Source organism: Nicotiana tomentosiformis, chromosome 2 (assembly GCF_000390325.3).
Source record: "Nicotiana tomentosiformis chromosome 2, ASM39032v3, whole genome shotgun sequence".
NCBI lineage: Eukaryota > Viridiplantae > Streptophyta > Magnoliopsida > Solanales > Solanaceae > Nicotiana > Nicotiana tomentosiformis.
This window is the reverse complement of record NC_090813.1, coordinates 180,046,303-180,057,623: the sequence shown is the minus strand read 5'-3', so window position 1 is coordinate 180,057,623 and position 11,321 is coordinate 180,046,303. Positions and strand designations below refer to the sequence as shown.

General features: G+C 39.0%; 1 long non-coding RNA gene across 1 annotated transcript; it reads left to right on the top strand.

Moving 5' to 3' along the window:
* The first annotated feature begins 786 nt into the window (after positions 1-786).
* On the top strand, positions 787-10,308 carry LOC108948821 (uncharacterized). The gene is made up of 2 exons (XR_001973597.3): positions 787-1,304; positions 9,890-10,308. It is a non-coding gene; the product is annotated as an uncharacterized lncRNA (long non-coding RNA).
* The last annotated feature ends 1,013 nt before the right edge of the window (positions 10,309-11,321 follow it).

The window sequence follows — 11,321 nt, the reverse complement described above, 5'->3', positions numbered from 1 at the left end:
AAAAAGATAAAGGAGAGAAAGGAAAAGAAAATGGGGAGAAAGAAAAGAAGAAAAAGAAAAATAAGGAAAGAAAACGGGGAGGGGGGGGAGGAATGAAAATGTATGGTATAAAATATTTCCTCATCAATTTCTCTATCTTTTTTTCACCACTTCCCTCAAAAAATCCTTCAGTCAGAGTTTATTAGTATATTCACCAATGTCGTCTTCTTTTCAATTACTCACAATTTTATCACTTCTTTCACTTTCATTTTAAACCAATTCACATAGCTTGACATGCGGCAATTCATCAAGCCAATACAGGCAAGGCTTTAATTTTCATAAAGCGATGAGCAAGTCAACTATCCAGAATTGTTTTTAATATTTTTTCTTGCGAGATTAAATATGCTGAGACTAGACAATATCAGTAGGTCAACTTTTTTGGACTATTTTTTGTAATTTATATTTGAGTTTGTATTTTTATATTTGACATTTTTTTCTGAAAAATAAATGGTTACGAAAGCAATAAAGAAAATAAGAAGAAAAAAAAAAAGAAAAAGTAAAAAATGAGAAATAGGTATAGCATCACGTATATACGTTTAGGTTATTAAGAAAAAGGATTAACTATCTAATAATAAAACCCCAATAAGAAAAAGCTAGAAAAAATATAAGATCGATAATAATAAAATTGATTAGAACTTGAACTCTAATACATTTAGATTCGATGACTAATATAATTTTAATATTCAGATATTAAAAAAATTATTTAAGTCCTTTATTAATTCGCGCGAGTAAATTCTCTAGTTAGGGATAAAACAGAGAGAGGAATTTTGAAGAAGAGATTAGACGGACAGTGAGAGAATAGAGGGAGAACGAACAGTGAGAGTAAAGACGGAGGAGTTTGGGAACAAGAATTAGACAAAAAACAGAGGAAACTATTGAAAGAGGAGAATTGAGAAGAGAAACGGGTAAAGAGTCCAAAAATACAGAGAGAACGAGCGAGAAGAAACTAGAGACAGATCTATTCAACTCCAAAACTCTGTATAACTTACAATTATCAGATCCAAATCCTAACGACAATGTCGACCTTCGCCAGAGATGAAATTGCTCCTTTCTTCGGCTTCCTTGTCGTCGCCGCCATTCTCGTCTTCTCCCTTTCGGATTTGGGATTTTGACTGAGGTTCGAGGTTTGATTTCGTCACAGAGTCGAGGTGTCGTTCGAGGTTATTTTGTGGTTGGCGGTCCAAGCTCCTGCTGCTGTTTCATTTTCTGGTCAAATTTAGTTCGCCGGAGTTTGCTGTAAACGAGTTCTTGTTAATACTATGGAGGTCCGATTCTAAACTCTTCCTCTTTTATCATTTCTCATGCAAATGTTTTGTGTTTGTTTCCTATCGTATTTTTAGTCCTTGTTATGTGAACTATTTGCATTATCAGTTTCATACTTGTTTGAGTTAGTTCTTTGTTTAAATTTTTAATTATAAGAAAGTGTTTTAATTACTTAACATGTGAAAGAGTTTATCCAGAATATCTTACCAATATGTATTGGATTGTTTCACTCAAGTGGATCGTAGAGTGAGTATAGTATAGACTTTTAGTATTTTTCTCTTATTTTATTTTCTTTTATTAGGTGGGAACGACCTCGAATCTCTTTTGTATTTATTTATGCTTTTGTGTGTTTCTACCTCAATCTGAGTACTCTTTAAAACCAACTAGATCATGTATGCAATCGTGACTTTCACGAGACTTAGGGAATACCTAACACCTTCTCCTCGAGTTAAATGAACCCTCTTACTTAGAATCTCTGGTGCAAACTAGTTTTGAAGTCGAAATGTATTTTTAAAGGAAAAAAATTATTTTTTCAAAACGGTGACTTGGCATACCGAAACCAAATGTCAAATGGCGACTCTGAACATCCTTTGAAACATAATCTTTGTCACTTTCGAAATGAAAACCCTTTTGTCCTTTAAAATCACTTTATATCTTTTAAAGAGGGGTTAAGGTAAAAAAAGGGGTGTGATTGTGTCACGACCTAAAATCTCAACCCGTTGTGATGGCGCCTATCTCGATACTAGGCAAGCCGATAATCTCGATAGAACACAATTTCTCTTAAGTTTGAAAATACAATAATTTAATACAATACAAAATCTCACAAATACTGACATGAACACTCCCCAAAATCTGGTATCACTGAGTACATGAGCATCTAATATGAATACAAGTTTGAAAAATACGGTCTATAATAATCTGAGACCAAATACAATAAACAAGGAGATAGAGAAGGAGAGATAAGGTCTGCGAAATACGGCAACTACCTCAAAAATCTCCTAAAAATTAACTGCGCGAAATGATCAATACCCGCTATATCCGGGAACACCTGGATCTGCACACGAAGTGCAGGGTGTAGTATGAGTACAACCAACTCAGCAAGTAACAATAATAACTAAGGAACTGAAGATAATGACGAGTTACACAGTTATAGTTCTCTTTCAGTAATTCCAGTAAAGAATAGACATACTTTCAAATCCGGCAGTTTAAGTCAAATAAATTTTATACAATTCAATTTCATGTAATCCAGATATAAAATCTTTCAGAGAATTTCACAACAATGACAGATAGGAATTAGGTGCAACAACAAATAAAACCAAGTACAACCTCTCAGGCAACAATCACTCAACTCATCACCACAACTCAATCACTCGGCTCTCAGCTCTCAACACTCACACTCAATGGGTACCCGCGCTCAGTGGGGGTGTACAGACTCCAGAGGGACTCCTACAGCCCAAGCGCCATAATCTGCACGGACGACTCACGTGTTTCACGGACAACTCACGTGCTATAATATCCTGCATGGACAACTCACATGCCATAATATCCTTACCTCACCGACAGGCCTTCGGCCTTACTCAGTCCTTAACCTCTCTAGTCTCTCGGGCTCTTAGAAATCATAAAGATCAACCCAAACAAAGATAACATAATGCATCAACAAATATCAAGAAAGACTGAGGTATGATACGCAAGTAAAATCATGACTGAGCATAAGATAGAAATTAGCAAATAATTCAATAAGTACGTGACCTATGTGGTTCCCAACAGTACTATCACATAGCCTAAGCATGATTTCAAACATGATTTACAGTCATATTTCTTCAACACATAGAGAACATATAGCTAACAATAAATTATTCAACTATATAATTTTTTACGGGACGGACCAAGTCACAATCCCTTCGGTGCACGCCCACATGCCCGTTACCTAGCATGTGCGTCACCTTCAAAATAATCACATGACACAAAAATCCAGGGTTTCATACCCTCAGGACCAGATTAAAACTGTTACTTACTTCAAAACATGAAATTCTTTACTTTGCTATGCCTTTGCCTCGCAAATCGGCCTCCGAATATCTCGAATCTAGTCACAAATAATTCGTTTCAGTCAATAAAATTTATTGAAATTAATTCCATAAGAAAATTCTAATTTTCCATAAAAATTCAAAATTTAGCTCAAAAATCGCCCGTGGGGCCCACGTCTCAGAACCCGACAAAAGTTACAAAATTCGGAAGCCCATTCAACCACGAGTCTAACCATACTAATTTTACCAAAATCCGACCTCAACTCAACTCTCAAATCTGCAAATCTTATTTCCAAATTTCTAAGTTCCAATCTCCGAGTTACACCTCAAAATCATGTAATCTAGTCAGATGTTTCAATAATATTTCAATATTATGGAGTAGAAATGATCACAAGGGACCTACCTCAAGTTTTTCTTGAAAATCTATTAAAAATCGCCTTTCCTTAAGCTCTAATTTATCAAAAATGGCGAATGGGACGAAGTCCCTGCTATATAATTCTGCCCAGACATCTTCGGTTTTGCCTCGAACTTGGCCTTCGATTTTGACCTTCGAGGCCTTCGATCTTGGGTCTCGATCCTGGATCTGATCCTGGGCCTCGATTTTGACCCTAGATCCTGGCCCTCGATCATGGCCCTCGACCCTGGCCCTCGATCATGTCTTCGACCCTGCCTTCGATCGTGGCCCTCGACCCTGGGCTCGATCGTCGCTTGATTCTGGTTTGATTTTTGGGCTAGATTCTGGGCTCGAATCTGGGCTCGCATCTGGGCTCGATTTCTGAGCTCGAATCTGGCAAAAGAGATTTCCAACAGAAGGAAATTACAGCAGTTGTTGTAGTTCAAGTTTTGATCCGTTAACCATCCGAAACTCACTCGAGGCCTTCGGGACCTCAACCAAATATACCAACAAGTCCTAAAACATCATACGAACTTAGTCGAATCCTCAAATCACCTCAAACAATGCTAAAACTATGAATTACGCCCCAATTCAAGCCTGTTGAACTTTAAAATTTCTAATTTCTTCAAATTACGCCGAAACCTATCAAATCACGTCCGATTGACCTCAAATTTTACACACAAGTCATAAATGATATAACAGAGGTATTCCAATTTTTAGAATTGGATTTCGACCCCGATATCAAAAAGTCAACCCCCGGTCAAACTTTTCAAAAATTTAACTTTCGGCATTTCAAGCCTAATTCCACTACGGACCTCCAAATAATTTTTCGGACATGCTTCTAAGTCCAAAATCACCATACGGAGCTATTGAAATCATAAAAATTCAAATCCGAGGTCGTTTACATATAGGTCCATATCTGGTCCACTTTTCTAACTTAAATTTTTAATTATGAGACTAAGTGTCTCATTTCACTTCGAATTCCTTCCGGACCCGAACCAACTAACCCGATAAGTCATAAATCAATTGCAAGGCATAAATTGAGCAGTAAATGGGTGAACAGGGTTATAATATTCAAAACGACCGGCCGGGTCATTACATTCTCCCCTTCTTAAACAAAAGTTCGTCTTCGAACGGGTTTAGAATAATACCTGGAGTCTCAAATAAGTGTGAATATTTGCTCCACATCTCCTGCTCAATCTCCTAAGTAGCTTCTCCGGCTGGCTGACCTCTCCACTGCACCTTCACTGATGCTATGCTCTTTGACCTCAACTTTCGAACCTGCCGGTCTAAAATAGCCACCGGCTCCACATCATAAGTCAAATTACTGCCCAGCTGTACCGTACTGAAATCCAGAATATGAGAAGGATCCCCGACATACTTTCGGAGCATGGATACAGGGAACACTGGATGAATACCTGATAGACTAGGTGGCAAAGCAAGTTCATAATCCACCTCCCCAATTTTCTTAAGTATCTCAAAAGGCCCAATATACCGAGGGCTCAACTTGCCCTTCTTTCTGAACCTCAGCACACCCTTCATGGGTGAAATCTTTAGCAGAACCTTCTCCCCAACCATGTAATTAACATCGCGGACCTTCCTGTCGGCATAACTCTTCTGCCTAGACTGCGCCGTGCGAAGACGTTTCTGAATCACCTTGACCTTCTCTAAAGCATCCTGAACCAAGTCAGTACCCAATATTCTAACCTCACCAGGCTCAAACCAACCCACTGGAGACCAACACCGTCTCCCATATAAAGCTTCATACGGAGCCATCTGAATGCTTGACTGGTAGCTATTATTGTAACCACACTCCGTGAGTGGCAGAAATTGATCCCAAGAACCTCCAAAATCAATGACACAAGCATGTAGCATATCCTTCAATATCTGAATAGTACGCTCAGACTGTCCGTCCGTCAGAGGGTGAAATGTTGTACTCAACTGAACCTGTGTGCCCAATTCTCGCTGCACTGCCCTCCAAAACTGTGAGGTAAACTGCGTACCCCGATCTGAAATAATGGACACCGGCACACCGTGTAGGCGAACAATCTCGCGAATATAAATCCCAGCCAACCGCTCCGAAAAATAATTAGTACCGACTGGAATAAAATGTACAGATTTGGTCAACCAATCTACTATCTCCCAAATATCATCAAACTTTCTCAAAGTCCGTGGGAGTCAAACTACGAAGTCCATGGTAATAAGCTCCCACTTCCACTCCGGAATTTCAAGTCTCTGTAGCAATCCGCCCGGTCTCTGATGCTCGTATTTTACTTGTTGACAATTTGAACACCGAGATACAAACCCAACTATATCTTTCTTCATTCGCCTCCACCAATAGTGCTGCCTCAAATCCTAATACATCTTCGCGGCGCCTGGATAAATAGAGTACCGTGAACTGTGAGCTTCCTGGAGAATCAGCTCACGCAATCCATCTACATTAGGCACACATAGCTTGCCCTGCATCCGTAATACACTGTCATCTCCAATAGTGACTTCCTTGGCATCACCGTGCTGAACTGTGTTCTTAAGGATAAGCAGATGTGGATCATCATACTGGCACTCTCTGATGCGATCATATAAAGAAGACCGAGCTACCACACAGGCCAAAACTCGATTTGGCTTGGAATCATCCAATCTAACAAACTGATTAGCCAAGGCCTGAACATCCAAGGCTAAAGACCTCTCTGCTACCGGTAAATATGCTAAGCTGCCCAAACTCTTTGCCTTACAACTCAAGGCATTGGCCACCACATCGGCCTTTCCGGGATGATAGAGAATGGTTATACCATAATCCTTAAGCAACTCCAACCACCTTCGCTGCTGCAAGTTAAGATCCTTCTGTTTAAACAAATGTTGTAGACTTCGATGATCGGTATATACCTCACACTGGACACCGTATAAATAATGCCGCCAAATTTTCAAGGCATGAACAATAGCTGCTAACTCAAAATCGTGGACTGGATAATTCTTCTCATGTACCTTTTACTGTCTCGACGCATATGCAATCACCCTACTGTCTTGCATTAACACTGTGCCGAGACTAATACACGATGCATCACAATACACAATATAAGACTCTGAACCTGTAGGCAACACCAATACTGGAGCTGTAGTAAAACTGTCTTGAGCTTCTGAAAGCTCTCTTCACATTCATCCGACCACCTGAACGGAGCACCTTTCTGGGTCAATTTAGTCATAGGCGATGCAATAGACGAGAAACCCTCCACGAAATGACGATAATAACCGGCCAAGCCGAGAAAACTCCGAATCTCAATAACTGAGGATGGTCTGGGCCAATTCTGAACTGCCTCTATTTTCTTCGGATCCACCTTAATTTCTTCACTGGACACTATATGTCCCAAGAATGCCACCGAACTAAGCCAGAACTCACACTTAGAGAATTTAGCATAAAGTTTCCCCTCTCTCAGCCTCTGTAATATAATACCCAAGTGTGTTGCATACTCCTCCTGGCTACGTGAGTACACCGAAATATCATCAATAAATACCACTACAAATAAATCAAGATATGGCTGGAATACACTATTCATCAAATGCATAAATGCTGCTGGGGCATTGGTTAGTCCAAAGGACATCACAAAAAATTCATAGTGGCCATAACGAGTTCTGAATATCGTCTTTCGAATATCCGAATCTCGAATTTTCAACTGGTGATACCCTGATCTCAAATCAATTTTGGAGAATACCCTCGCTCCCTAAAGCTGGTCAAATAAGTCATCAATACGCGGTAATGGATATTTATTCTTGATTGTAACTTTGTTCAACTGCCTATAATCAATGCACATCCGCATAGTACCATCTTTCTTTTTCACAAACAGAATTGGTGCACCCCAAGGTGACACACTAGGCCTAATAAACCCTTTTTCAAGGAGATCCTGAAGTTGCTCTTTCAATTCTTTTAACTCAGCTGGTGCCATACGATATGGAAGAATAGAAATAAGCTGAGTGCCCTGCATCAAGTTAATACCAAAATCAATATCCCTGACGGGTGGCATACTCGGCAGGTCTACAGGAAATACATCCGGAAAGTCTCGCACGACCGGTACTGAATTAATAATAGGAGTATCAACATCAATATCTTTCACAAAGGCCAAATATAACAGACATCCCTTTCCAATTATACGTTGGGCCTTCAAATAAGAAATTACCCTGCTAGGAACAAAATTTAGAGAACCTCTCCATTCAACCTTTGGCAACCCCGGCATTGTCAACGTCACGATTTTTGCGTGACAGTCTAGAATAGCATGACATGGAGACAACCAATCCATACCCAGGATTACATCGAAATCAACCATACCGAGTAATAAGAGATCAACTCTAGTCTCCAGTTCCCCAATAGTTACCACACACGATCGATATACACGATCCACAGTAATAATATCGCCCATCGGTGTAGATACACAAACATGTGAAACTAAAGACGCACAGGGCATATCCAGATAATGAGCAAAATATGATGATACATATGAATAAGTGGAACCATGGTCAAATAATATAGAAGCCTCCTTGTGGCACACTGAAACAATACATGTGATCACTGCATCTGAGGCAATAGCATCTGGCCTGGCAGGAAAAGTATAGAATCGAACCTGACCACCACCTGACCAGCCTCCCCCTCTTGGGCGACCCTTAACTGCCTGACCCCAACCCCGAGCTAGCTAGGCGAGTGGTGTAACTGCTGGTGCTGGTGCCGTTGGTCGAGAACTCTGTTGTGGAGCACCACTCAACAACCTAGGACAATCTCTCTTAAAATGACCCAATTCTCCGCACTCGAAACAACCCCTCCTCTAATGGAACTGCTGCTCCTGATAACCCGAATAATTACCTGTAGAAGCCTGAACGGATGAGGCATGATGAGAACTCTGCGCTGGTAGTGCACTGAATGAAGACTGGCCTGAGTGAGCACTGTAAGAACCGTGGCTAGCTGATGCACCACGATGAGCTGGACGACCCGTCTGAGCGTGTCTGTAAGAACGACCCCTACCGCTGTAAAACTGACCCCGTGAAGGAACACCACTGAAATCACCTAAACCACAAGGCCTTTTAGCCTCCCTCTCAACCCGTTCCTGACTGCGGACAATCTCAATATGACGAGCAATGTCGACCACCTCGTCGAAAGTAGCACCAGACACTCTCTCTCTAGTCATAAGTAATCGCAGCTGAAAAGTGAGGCCATTTTAAAATATTATTTGGCGGACTGATGTTTGGGAAAGAAGGGTGGGAAATGAAGTAAGAGAGAATGTTGATAGTTTCTTTTATCACTTTTGATTTTCTTGTCCAATTTTCTAAAAGATAAAACCCAAAAAAGATTTTTTCACTTTCTTATCATTTTTCAAAAAGACAAAAAAATAGTTTTCTCTAAATTAGTTAATTTTTTCAAAGTTTTCTCCCATTCCCAATCCGGCCAAACTACGCCATTCTCGGTCAAAACTCGAGTCAATTGGCTCGCATTCGCGAAGGGTGTGGGCTGGTTGGTCATGGCATTCGTAGGAAGACCTTCGCGTTCGCGTAGCAGGAGAGCCAGAAGGGTAGTTTGCATTCACGTTCCTGAGCTGAGTTCGCGTAGACTAAGAGTACAGGTGCTTTGCGTTCACGGGAAGACCTTTGCGTTCGCGGAGGGTTATTTTGAGGTTGTGATTGTTTGTGCTTCACGAATGCGAGGCATGTGCTGCGTTCGCAAATCGTACCCTTGTGTAGAGCATATAAGTGTTATATTTAGGATTTTAGCACATTCCCTCATATTTTAAACCCTAGACTTGGGGATGAGCAATATTTAAAGGATATTTTCATACAAGACTTTGGGGTAAGTAATCTCTACTCATTTTTTATATTATTTCAAGAATTTACATAGATTATTAACACTCAAAACTTAAAGTTCTGAGGGAAATATTTGGGGGGGGGGGGGGTACAACTTATGAGAATTAATTTTGGAATTTGAGGGTTGTTTTGGACTTGGTTTTAGAATATAATCACATATTTGGACTCGTGGGATTATGGGTAATCAAGATCTACCCCTTGACTCGAGTTTTAATCGTGTGGTCGGGTCGACTTTTATTGACTTTTTGAGAATTGAATAAAGATTGAAGCTTTATTATTTGAAATTGATTCTTATGGCTTTGTTTGACATTATTGAGTTATTTTTGGCTAGGTGTGAGCTGGTCGGAGGTGGTTTCACAGGGAAAGACTATTCTAGAAGGTTGATTTGGGCTTGTTAAGGTAAATATCTTACCTAATCTTATATGAGAGAATAATCCTTAGGGCTTGACCTTATTTGCCTAATTGTAATGTGTGTAAAGCAATGTATTTGCAAGGTGTCGAGCATATATGCTGGTGCTATATATAAAACATGACGGGATTTGATGGGAGGAACCAGAACTGAAAAAAATCCCTTATATGGACAGTACAGACTAGTTTGGCCTATGATCCTGTTTATTTTAATGCTTATCCGAATTTATAAATTTTTTTAAATGACGAAAATTCATTAGATGTTTTAATTTTGAGTATCAAATTACATGGTTATGATTATTTGCCTGGTACAGAAGTAATATGCATTTGTTATAGGATTTATTATAAGCCTTTATATACTTTAAATCCCATGTGTAAAATTATGGATTTTAAAAATAAAACTATTTTAGTAGAAACTAATTTTGGTAGATCTAAAGTTACTATCAGAAGGCCTATTAAATGGGACAAAATTAATTTTTCCAAAGAATGGGTCATAGAGGAAGCAATAGCTCCTCAAAACACTGGTAATACAAGGTTACAGAAATTGAGCAAACCTATAATGGAACTGTTAAGATCAGGTTCAATGAACCCGTTCAAACTGATAATATGAGTTTATCATCTAGACTAACTAGATCCAACTCATCTTTATTTCTCCAATTGATTATGTGGTAGATTTTTCATCCAGAGCATCTACTTCACAAATCAGAGATATTAATAGAATTGATCATATTAAAATCAGACAGGATAATATAGTTAAGATTAACTCAGACCCTAACCCAACCCCATCTGAAATGGATTTCTCAAATGGTTTTAATGGATATAAACCAAATAAATTTTATTCCGGGGTTCACCGGTAAGAAAAATGATTTGTGAAGAATTTAAAAAACCCAGATGGGAACTTTTCAGAAATTGGTTTTTTGATAACTTTGATAAAGAAATGAGAACTTTCTTTCAAAACGATTTTTATAATGACATTAGCAGTCATAATAAAATAATTGCTTTTGTTCCTTGGTTTATGTCTAAATATATTCATAATTATATTTCAGTATTAGAAAGAGATTATAAGCTCACGAGTGGAGAAGTTACCTAATCAGTTTTTCCACCACAATAATCTTTTCAAATAGGAGAAAAAAATAAAGTAGTATATTTCACTACTTTTTTTAAATTATTTAAAAATGATACTGCTGTTATAACTGCTAAGAATTTGAATGCTATGCTCACACAGAATAACTATACTAATATTTATGTTAGTATTCTGGGTGAACAAATGGCTTCCATACATGAAAGATTGGACAAGTTGATAACTGAAGTCCAAAAAATAGCTGAAAAGGATACTAAAGGTAAAGAGCAAATCG